The following is an 11,029-nucleotide window of genomic DNA, read 5'->3' on the forward strand; positions in this document are numbered from 1 at the left end:
GGAGGAGGGATTGCTGCTATCAGCCAGTCAGAGTAGTCAGCCTGGCCTCAGGTGCCTTGGGACGGCATTTGCAGTGAATTGGCGCTATGCAAGTGAACTAAACTGCATTAAACTAAATGAACGTGGCTCCTTCAGGCGTCTGGAAATCGTACCAAAGGATGAACCAGAATTGTGGAAATCCACATTTCTCCTCCTGATACGTTGTTCAGTTTATTATTTCTTTCCATGACGTCACACAGGAAACAAGAGTTCTTGATTTGTTGCCTTGAAATGTTTCCTAAGGTTGTGGACTAATCAGAAGCTTCCAAAGCTTTCCCAAAAATATTTAAAGGCACATTAAATGTTAGTATGTCTACATTTTTGAATTTGAAGAGGGTAATTCATTTGTTTCCTTTTCAATGATGCTGGCTTTCTGTCAAAAATAATTTAACAATAATCTAAAATGGATCAGACAATGGGGAAAGTGTGTATTCATGTGTTGTAGATTTTTTACAGTGGAGCCTGCTGCTTTTTTGCTTTTAGGTTTAAGAATGGAGTGTTTTCTCTCTGAGCAAACGTAAAAGTCTAAATGATGCAGGCATAGCCAAGTAGCCAAAAATCTTTAATTAGAGGCAATTGTTGGGACAATTTGATGCTTTCAACGAGAAACCGTACGAGTATGACCGCACAAGAGTGCTGGGTGCTCCATCTAGTTTAGGTCAAAGTAGAAGCTGGGAGGATGTTTGTGCTCTCACCATGATAAATACATTCTTCCTCATTGCTCTTACTGAAGACATCCAAAATTACCTCTTTTGCAGTTTCAAACGATTACAAAAATAGTTCTACAAAGAAAACAACAGTGTCTGCAAATAAAACATTCTGCTATTAAAAGAAAACCCTGTGAAAGTGCTGCAGGGAGCTATCAGCTCAGCTGTTAGCACAGCGCCTTGTAGAAATATTCATATCTCAGACTTTGTCACAAACATCAATGTCTTTTATTGAGACTTTATGTTACAGCCCAACAAAACGTTGAGGATAATTCAACAATAGAAGGAAAATAATAAATGTTTTTTTAATGTACAGCGTGCGTTTCTGTTTAGCCAACACACACTTTCTTTGCAGATAGAGCTGCAAGTCCTCTGGATATTTAACGACTTGTTTTGCCCATCTAGCTCCGCCCATCTTCATAGTTGCTGACTAGCAAGCAATTATCAAATCTTGTCACAGATTCTCTGTTGGATTAAAGTCTGGACTTTGACTGGGTCATTCTACACTTGAACATGCATTTATCTAAAACTTTACATTTTGAATCTTGTCAGATGTTTATTGTCGTAGTTCTCCATGGAGATGACCTTCTGTCCCAAATCTCTTGCAGCCTTTGAGAGATTTCATTGTATTTTTACTTACTTACTTTTTATTCAGCCAAACCCATCTTCCCATCATTAACTGTGACCAGATTATTCCCATCACATAATGCTGCCTGCGTTTAGGGTAATGTACATGATTTGTTTTTCTACACACGGTTATTTTCCAAATAGGCAGTCCATTACACTAGGGAGCATCAAGGTGAAGGTGCTGCTCTCTTTGGGTTTTTAATTTGTAAAAAAAAAAAAAAAAAAAAAAAAATGTAATTTCTTTACCCTTTGAAATTATGTGTGTGTGATATTTACTCGGCCTGTCATAAAATCCAAATGAAGAAATCAAAATTGTGAGCTTGCAACCTCACAATATGAAAATAAAATAAAAAAATCAAGCGGTGTAAATGTGTTAGCAAGGCTCTCTAGTTGTATGTGGTGGAAAAATACTGGAGGATGGTACATTAGGGAGAAGGCAGTTATCTGACTGTCAGTACACATGTTGTAGTCCAGAGAACAAGCGCGATTAAATAATTCATGGTAACACGGTATGCTAGGAGTTTGTCATCCGCCCTTCAAACAACGTGTACTTTTCAGAAGAATTGTGTTTTCTGCTGCAAAAACATCAAAATTCAGACCTGGGCTGCCCAAAGCCACAATCCAGACTGTGTGTTTTTGGTGCAAATCCATGCAAACCTCTTCAGAATCCATTTAAATATTTCAGGGAACCTTAACCATTGTCCTTTCATGTTGTGTGTGCGTCACTGCTTCTACTCGGCAGGCTTTCAAAGGGTACCGGTGAATCACAAAGGATTTTAATTTCACTTAATCACTGCCATCGTCTGCATCATTAACCCGCAGCACTAACTGCACACTCCCCACTCATTACTACCGGCGGGCAAGTTCTGGAAAAGCATTTTGTGTGCTACAATAACATAGATTACAGCAAATCCTGATTGACAGATTAGAGAAAATGTGTCTTTTTGCTTTAATCAACCCGGGGAAACCCTTTCCGGTTTAAAATCGCACTTCCAAGAGTTGCTGGCAAAGATATACAGCGGCTCAACGCAGAACAAAAAACTAACAGGATTTCACGTTTTGTTGAAACACTCAACTTCTTCAGTTTTTTTGTTGTAGTGAATGTTGATAATTTAGAGCAACTAATGCGTTTAGGCACGATCAAGATTTTACTAAAGGGGAGCTTTTGATGTTTAACCCTCTTTTAAATATATATATATATATATATATATATATATATATATATATATATGTTCTATATAGATAGATATATTCTATATATAGATATATATATATATATTAAACATACACTCACAGGCCACTTTATTAGGTACACCTGTCCAACTGCTCGTTAACACTTAATTTCTAAGCAGCCAATCACATGGCGGCAACTCAGTGCATTTAGGCATGTAGACATGGTCAAGAGAATCTCCTGCAGTTCAAACCGAGCATCAGTATGGGGAAGAAAGGTGATTTGAGTGACTTTGAACGTGGCATGATTGTTGGTGCCAGAAGGGCTGGTCTGAGTATTTCAGAAACTGCTAATCTACTGGGATTTTCATGCACAACCATCTCTAGGGTTTACAGAGAATGGTCCGAAAAAGAAAAAACATCCAGTGAGCGGCAGTTCTGTGGGCGGAAATGCCTTGTTGATGCCAGAGGTCAGAGGAGAATGGCCAGACTGGTTCTAGCTGATAGAAGGGCAACAGTGACTCAAATAACCACCCGTTACAACCAAGGTGGGCAGAAGAGCATCTCTGAACGCACAGTACGTCGAACTTTGAGGCAGATGGGCTACAGCAGCAGAAGATCACATCGGGTGCCACTCCTTTCAGCTAAGAACAGGAAACTGAGGCTACAATTTGCACAAGCTCATCGAAATTGGACAATAGAAGATTGGAAAAACGTTGCCTGGTCTCATGAGTTTCGATTTCTGTTGCGACAGTCGGATGGTAGGGTCAGAATTTGGCGTCTACAACATGAAAGCATGGATCCATCCTGCCTTGTATCAACGGTTCAGGCTGGTGGTGGTGTCATGGTGTGGGGAATATTTTCCTTGGCACTCTTTGGGCCCCTTGGTACCAATTGAGCATCGTTGCAATCGCCACAGCCTAGCCTGAGTATTGTTGCTGACCATGTCCATCCCTTTATGACCACAATGTACCCAACCCATGATGGCTACTTTCAGCAGGATAATGCGCCATGTCATAAAACTGGAATCATCTCAGACTGGTTTCTTGAACATGACAATGAGTTCGCTGTACTCAAATGGCCTCCACAGTCACCAGATCTCAATCCAATAGAGAATCTTTGGGATGTGGTGGAACGGGAGATTTGCATCATGGATGTGCAGCTGACAAATCTGCGGCAACTGTGTGATGCCATCATGTCAATATGGACCAAACTCCCTGAGGAATGCTTCCAGCACCTTGTTGAATCTATGCCACGAAGAATTGAGGCAGTTCTGAAGGCAAAAGGGGGTCCAACCCGTTACTAGCATGGGGTACCTAATAAAGTGGCCGGTGAGTGTATATGTTCTATGTGTATATATATATATATATATATATATATATATATATATATATATATATATATATATATATATATATATATATATCCATCCATCCATTTTCCAAACCGCTTATCCCTCATGGGGTCGCGGGGGTTGCTGGTGCCTATCTCCAGCGTTCACTGGGCGAGAGGCGGGGTACACCCTGGACAGGTCGCCAGTCTGTCGCAGGGCAACATATATATATATATATATATATATATATATATATATATATATATATATATATATATATATATATATATATATATATATATATATTCTATATATATATATATATATATATATATATATATATATATATATATATATATATATATATATATATATATATAGAACATCTGAATTCATTATTTTAGTTTGCAGAATTGCTACAAAATGTGTGAAGAGTTGGTCTTTCTGCTCCAATTTTCAACAGAGGGGCTGTGTGCAAATACATCAATTGAATGTTTGGTGGAAGGAAAAAGTGTTGTAAGAAAATGTGCTTACGCAATGAGGACATCCTAAGACCTGAGATCATAATAGAATAAACCCCATTTAAGAGATTGGGTGAGATTCATAAGATATCAAATGCAGCTGGAGTGAGAGCTTCAAGAGCCCCCTTGGCTGAAAATATGAAATGTCTTGTCTTAGGCCACTCCTGAACCGGACACTATATCAAAAGCGTCTTGCCTGGTCCCAGGAGAAAACTGTTTGAAACACTTTCTAAGTGGTTCAAAGTCCTGTTTTCTAATCACACTGATATCACCCAGTAATGACACTCCCTTGAATAATCAGTGGCAATCAGAATATCAGAACTAAACACGCACACAGATTGTGTCTGTCCTTTTCTGAGCTTATCCACTCAGCAGGTACCAGGTTTGCCGTGACGTGCAATCAGGAAGAGTGACTAAGTCTGTTTGTCTTTTCCTGTAATTTGCTTTAAGAGTTAGACATGGAGCTACAGCGAATCCCCACGGGGGGTCTTGGACAGTTTACAGATCGCTCACTCGGCTTCCATGGAAACATTCGGAGACTTCTTAGAAACACTTGAGCTCCTACGGGGAGTTGCAGTGACGGATCCACACCCACAGAGAGTTTGAAGCAGAAACAGCGCCCTGCTTGCCGGAACATTCTGCAGAACTTTCAGTGTCTTAACTAAAGACATGAACATATGACGGTGGGAACTCATTTTTGCTACCTCACTGGGACCTTTAAACACTGGCAATACGGAGATCAGAACAAGCCCATATAAGTTCATGTGTATAAAGAACACATGAAGAATGGCCCTCCCCTCTTAGTTACGGTAGATAACGTACAATTGGTCAGCGTCAGGACTCAGCAAAGGGTCAATTAGGTTAAGCCGAGCTATAGAAATTAAATACTGTCCTAGTAAGTCCTAGTATTTCATAGACTGTCCTGTCTAGAAAACTGAATCATTATTATCTCTGCAATGTCTTTTTTTTCTCCAAAAATCAACTGTGCAGTTTTATGCAAGCATATACTGTATCACGAGGAATCTTAAAGTAAATTATTCCCAACTTCTTCCCATTTAAGCTCTACATAACTAAAGAAGGCATCTATGAGTCTGTTTCCATTGAATTTGTCCACATGTTTCCATGAAGTGTGATCTTGAGTCATTGCTCCGGACTATTTAGGGGAGAGCTGTGTTGCAGAAGGCCGACAGTTATCGGGAAAATGTCCCAAAAATAAGCTTCCCTGGCAGTTCAGAAACTGAGAAGAGGACTTCCAGCAAGTCCTCATGAACCCCCATCTGCTAAGTAAGCATTTGTTTAAACAATGTCACAGTAGAAGTCAACTTGTACTGCTCTCATTTGAGCGTTTTGTCTCCGCTGTCTCTTCTAAACTTGGCAAAGGAGATTAAACCTGCTGGTCAGACTTTTCTGTATAATCAACCAAAGTAACGTTAGATAGTTTTTAGTTAGTCACCTTTAGAACAAGTCAGTCTTGCTATTTATCTATTTTGTCTTTTTTTATCTAATGAAAACAACATCTGTCCTACCAAAAACGGATTCCATGATGATATCACACTGGGAACAGAACAACTGCCAGAGTTCTCTTTCTTGTATTTTTCCTCTTATTTTTCACTTTAATATTTTCTTTTAATCAAATTCCTCGTTCCAAGGGGTTCACTTGTATCCTGTGCGTCTGCAGAAAAAACATTTGAGCTCATATGTAAAAGAACACTGCTGGGCTTTCAGGAAAATATGCCACCGGCACCGACCAAGTCCATTGAGGCGTTTTGTGAAGGAGTCCAGAGCGGGCTGAAAGAGCCAGATTCCAGGATCAAAGATCTTCAGCAATCATTTCAGGACAATTAAAAACAAACCTATGGTCTGGTAGATGTGTTTCATTAAGATGATGTTGCTTTAATGTTCTGGTTGTTCTTTCCTGCCTAACTCCTACATCGCGAGGCATTTTAGCAGAAAAGGATCGCCAAGCAGACAAACGTATAGAACCTCACAACCTGAAGAGTTTGCAAAACTTCCTTTACAGAGCACAGCTGCAACTTTGAGAATGTATTTTTTTTTATTGTGAGGCAAAGACTAATTAGGACAAAATAACCGAAAACTTCAAAATTCATAGCTGTTCATCCCCTCTGAAGTCAGCACTTTGTAGAGCCAACAGCTACTAGTAGCTTGGACTAGGCTCTATGCGCTCACTACAAATGGCTGCTGGGATCTTTGCCCATTCCTCAAGGCTCCAGCTGCTTGATGTTGGATGGTTTCCTCTTGTGAACAGCGATCTTCAACCACAGATTTAACCATAAATTCTCAATCAGATTGAGGTCTGGACTTTGACTAGGCCGTTCCTACACACTGAAATGTTTCCCCTAAACCACTCGAGTGTTGCTTTAGCAGGATGCTTTGTGGGTCATTGTACTGCTGCAAGGGGAACCTCAGTCCCAGTCTCAAATCCCAGGCAGATTGACAAGTTCTACTACAGAATATCCCTATATTCAGCACCGTCCATCTTTCCCTCAGCTAGGACCAGTTTCCCAGTCCCTGCTGCTGAAAAGCATCCCCACAACATGATGCTGCCGTCGCCGTGTTTCACTGTGGGGATGATGCTGTTTCGGGTGGTGTGATGCGTTGGCTGAAATTATAAATTTTAGTCTCATCTGAACAGATCACCTTCCTCCATACAGTTGGGGAGTTGCCCATGTGCCTTTTGGCAAGCTCAAAACGTATCTTCTTATTTTTAACACTAAATAATAACTTTTTTCCCGGTTACTCTTCCACAAAGCCCAGCACCATGGAGTGTACAGCTTATTGTGGTCCTATGGACAGATCCTCCAGTCTCTGCTGTGGAGCTCTGCAGCTCCTCCAGGGTTACCTTTGGTCTTTTGAAGGTAAACGGTTGCACCAGAACTTTTTAGGGGCTTCATAACAAAGGGGGTGAATACATAGGCACATGCCAATTTTCAGTTCCTCATTTCCCTTCACCAAGTTCGACTATTCATTGCAGATCCATCACAAAAAAATTGATTAAAAACATTTAGGTTGGAATGTAACAAACCAGGTAAAAATCTAAAGGGAGGTGAATACATTTGCAAGGCAAAGGGCTCAGTCTCCATCCTGCACCATCATGCCAGCAGCTGCAGTGCAGGGTATACCATCCCCATAACTATTGGAAATACCAGAGGTAAGTTGTCAGAAGATAATTATATCTCTTAAACGTCAGAAAGAAAAAAGTTAGAAGTGTAATCACAAAGTAATTTCAGGCCATGCAGGAAAAATAGAGCCTTTAATAATTTTCTGAGTTGCAAATATGCACACCCATCCATCCATCCCAAAGACTCAGCATTTTTGCCAAACTAAAAGGATTATCAGAAGCTACACTGTCTGTATCCATGATGAAATGTGTGACGTATTTGAAAGCTGTTGAAAAGAACAGCTCACTCGATGTGCTCCTAACTGGGACGTTTATATAAGTGTGGATTGAGTACCAGCTGGTGCCCTTAAACACACAGAAATAGTCCTTCACTGTCAAGAGCTTGTCTCTGTTGTGCCAACACCTCGCTGGCAGTAAGCGTGCCATCAGCACCAGACAGAGGAGTGAACTGTCTCCTTTACTCAGGAAAAAGAAAGAGGTTGACGTGATGTTACATAAATCGCTTGGAGCAAATTTCTTTTTACACTTTTTTTTTTAAACCTCCATGTTGATCTGAAAACTGAATAATAAGAAATCTAATGGTGCCCAAGAAACCTGAGCTTGTATCTATGAAGACCTGCACAAAATCAGAGAGCTGTTTTACTGCTAGATCAAATTTGACTTGTAAGTTAATAACAGCAACGTTAACTTGCAGTTAAACACGATGAACCTGTTCAAACCCGTCGCTGTCTGTGAGTGACCGGACAGGCGCAAATCTGAGTGGATCACTGAGGGAAATCTGTGAAACAGTGACTCTGAGAAACTTAGTATAGGAAAATATGGCAAAGTACAAATTGAAGCTACTTGATAGTTTCAGGCAGAGTCAAGGATGCTGTTTCTGCTGCTCTTCTCATTACACACAGTGCAATGGATCGGTTCTCGATGTTTGCTTTGTGTTTCAATGCTGAGTTATTCTTGTTTATGTCCTGTTTCATGCATCATTATATAGAAATTGACTGTATCTCTTTAAGTATTAAAAGCACAAAAAGTGCAAATTTCTTCTTCTACCCATCAATCATGATCAATACTAATAATGATGTCTATTTCAGCCAAAGACTCTTACTGGAGTTGGGTAAAACTCTTTCATGTCACACATTTATCTTTGAAAACACGCTTAGCTTCTTCAGTGCTCAGCGGGAGCTTCCTGTAATTCTTCACTTTATTTCTTCTAACACCATCCTGTGCTGAGAAGGTGCTGCCAGTCACACCCTGTCGTCCACCTCGATGTTTTTTTCTATGCTCAGCTCCTTTTTTGGCTTTTGACAGAAACTGTAAGAACATATATTGTTCATAATGACATTTGTAATTTCGGGTTTGCTGTTCAATCACAGGGAATTGCACTTTTTGTCTGTGCTTTTTGTTGTTGTTGGTGTTTTGTTTGGCACAGAGTTGCACCAAAAAAAAAAGCAAAATATCTCACAAAAGATCTTTTTGCATTTTTCCAACATTTTTCATGGTTTCTGTGTAAAATATCTGTGGAACCAAACTGCCATCTGGTGGTCGAAACGTAAAACTCCCACTAAGTGCACACTGAGCTGGTGAAGCCTCGGGGTTTGACAGTGAATAAAAAATATTTACTATATGTTTATCCTCCATATTTCAAGCAGAGGACTAAATTCTTGTTATCCAATAATGTTTTTTTTACAGCCTTTAATCTAATCTGCAGAAACAAACCTTCGTTTTGATCTGTGCATGAAAGAATTAAACAGAGACTGGCACATTTAGGTGCGTTTAACCAGCCCAGATGACCAAACCAGGCACTGGATGCTTTCCATGTGCTAATGCACCTTTTTCCCCTCCCTCCCCTTTCTTCCAGCTCTGTTCAGGGTCAGGGTGTCTAACATTAAGACCAGGCAGAGCTCAGATTGGCGCCACTCATACGTTTCTGTGAGAGGCTCAGATCCAAAGACTAAAAAGCCCCGGTGGAGCAGTAACCTTCCAAAGTCACACCTGCACACAGAGGCGCTCCACTCCAGGATGGAAACAGATGGCTGGCGTTCACGTTAATCACAGCGTCCACATGTGTTTTTATTACATGAAGCACTCCAGCATCCAGTGGAGGACAAGAAACAGATTCTCTCCCCCCCAATGAGACCGTGCCATCGACATTTTCACCTAGCAGCATGTGAAAAGTGAATAGATCTCTCTTTGCCTGCTCCTGACCTCCGGTTGGTCGTCTTCATCCTCTGGTGAGAGAGGAGGTCACAGCAGTCTGAGGAGCTTTAATGGCGTGTTAAAAACTCATTCTGTGGAAACTCCTGAGCCAGACTGCCTCGCTCAGCACCACTTTGCCACTGATACTTCAAAGGTGGGTTGAAAGCAGTCTGAATGATTTCATGGGAAACATGTTATTGTTGGAACAAAGGTCTGTTACATTTCCTCCCGTTGCTCACTGCGGATGAGAGGGACTTATAAGCTCATCAGCGCAGCAGTCAGACTAAAAAAACTGATTTTTAAAAATGTTTTCTACTTTGTGCCACAGCCTCCTATTTATTTCTAAGTAATGCATAGTTGTGAAATACAATGAAAACGGTGGGAAAAATCTTTTGTGAATAAAAATCAGAAAATCGTGGCGTGCAATTGTATTCATCCGCCTCAGTGCAAACTTTGCAGAACCCCGTTTTTCTGCAACAAAAAAGCTGCAATGCTTCTCTGCCAGCTTTGCACGCATAGAGGCGGACTTTTTATGCCCTTTTCCTTTGCAAAATGGCTTAATATCAAGGTCAGTCAGCTTAATGAGGAGCATCGGCAACCATAAAGGTGAAGGTCTCAACTGGATTTCTGTCTGGGCTAGAACAGCGGCTCTGCCATTTTAACACGTGGGTATGCTATGGTATAAACTAATTAACTGTAGCTCTGGCTGTACATTCAAGGTCATTGTCCTGCTTGAAAGTGAACCTCCATCCAGGTCTAAAGTTCATTACAGCCTCTACCTGGTTTTCTTTCAGGACGACCATGGCTTTAGCTTCATTCATTGTTAACTGACCAGAGCACCATCTTCCACACGTTTGCTGTGCGCCTTATAAGAACTGTTGCATACAGCAAACATGTTTTCTTCAAGGCTTTTTTCCATGTTTCTCCTCTCTAAAAAAACAGACCCGTGGAGCGGGAGACTGCTGCCTTTGATACTGTTGACCGCAGCATCTCAATAACACACACAGGCTATGTGACAAAATGTAGAGTTATGAATACATTTGCACAGTCTGACTTCCTGATATGTTTCACTTGTGAAAGAACAGATGTGCAAAGGATGACAGAGCAGGATGGAGCACAGACAAATTTCTGCTCTGGGAAAAAGATAGTCCAAATCCAAAGTCGTTTTTCTTTATTTGATTTGACGGTCTTTACAGGGAGAGGAAGGAAGCATTAACCCGTACCGTAGCGCCTCTGGCAGGTTCACTCGGTGTCTGAGGTTGCTGAGACTGAGCAATCACGCCTGTTTACTCCTTAGTGT

This window comes from Fundulus heteroclitus, chromosome 9 (genome assembly GCF_011125445.2).
Source record: "Fundulus heteroclitus isolate FHET01 chromosome 9, MU-UCD_Fhet_4.1, whole genome shotgun sequence".
Classification (NCBI taxonomy): domain Eukaryota; kingdom Metazoa; phylum Chordata; class Actinopteri; order Cyprinodontiformes; family Fundulidae; genus Fundulus; species Fundulus heteroclitus.